This window comes from Poecilia reticulata, unplaced genomic scaffold, assembly GCF_000633615.1.
Source record: "Poecilia reticulata strain Guanapo unplaced genomic scaffold, Guppy_female_1.0+MT scaffold_273, whole genome shotgun sequence".
Classification (NCBI taxonomy): Eukaryota; Metazoa; Chordata; class Actinopteri; order Cyprinodontiformes; family Poeciliidae; genus Poecilia; species Poecilia reticulata.
In genome coordinates this window covers 65,157-66,235 of record NW_007615053.1, presented here as the reverse complement: position 1 = coordinate 66,235, position 1,079 = coordinate 65,157, and the positions used below count along the sequence as shown (strand labels likewise).

The 1,079-nt window shown below is 46.9% G+C and overlaps 1 protein-coding gene across 1 annotated transcript in view; it reads right to left on the bottom strand.

The window, feature by feature from the left end:
- pth2 (parathyroid hormone 2) overlaps positions 1-1,079 on the bottom strand; it is a 10,625-nt gene that overhangs the window by 3,445 nt on the left and 6,101 nt on the right. The window lies entirely within an intron of this gene.

Sequence of the window (1,079 nt, the reverse complement as noted above, 5' to 3'; positions counted from 1 at the left end):
AGCTCCCTCCACAGAGCGACAGCCTGACGACCACTGGAGCTCGTTAGAGTCGACTTCAATCAGAGTGGAGTTGCTGCTGGAGGAGGGGGCCGGGTCTTGTTACCCCTACTTGCCTCCAGCCCCGTTTCCCGCCCTGCTGGGTAATGAACATCATTATTCAGCTGCAGTGCAAACATGTTTCATCTGTCTGCAAATACACAGGAACAAAACTCTAGTCTGGAYGGACGGACGTCTTCAAACTGGWAACCAGTAAGGGTTGGGGAAATCTGGAGTCTGGCTTCAGATAAGCATCCGACATGGAGAGTCTGCAACGAGTTACGCTCACTTGGTACGACCAGAACCAAACAGAACCCARCATTCTCTCTGGATCGGGTTGGTTGTTTTTAAGGCTAAACTCTCCTCGGGTTTTTGGACGTGTTGAAAATGTTTTTGTTGCCTTCATGCTAACGCCACAGCAATGAGCCAACATTCCTCACCTCAGCATGCTCAACGCTGAAAACTAAAAGTCAGACTGACAGCATGACCTTTTCTCCACCACCATGACCTCCGTCCTCAACAGTTGGTCAAACAGAAGAAAATAAAAACAACATAATGGTGAAAGTAACATCCCAGGCAGCGGCCCAGCAGAACTCTGGGAAATTCACCATCCCAGTACAATGGAACCATTGAGGACAGGATGACCCGCTGAATCCTGTTCAGTTCTTCACGTTTTCACCTTAAGTCAATAAAAAAAACAATTATATATAAATATATATCAGTGAATGTTTCTGCTTGTAGGTCGCTTTGGGTCGGGTTGCGTGCTGAATATTTAGAGCAGCCTGAACATCGTGTTGTGTCCGGCAGCCATGCCAGTAATTGGAAACAACTAAAGGATGGAATCGGGCCCTGAGCCATCAAACCTCCAGACATAAAACTTGGAAGTGTCTAAGAACTTTGTTCTTAATGACCTGCAAACAGGAAGCAGGAGCTTTAACAAAGACACGACGGGTTTATTTTTCACAGGATAACAAGCTTCAGGCCTGACTCACTCCACATTACGCATGCTGCCTTCATTTCCATTGCTGGAGCTCTGCTCCTTA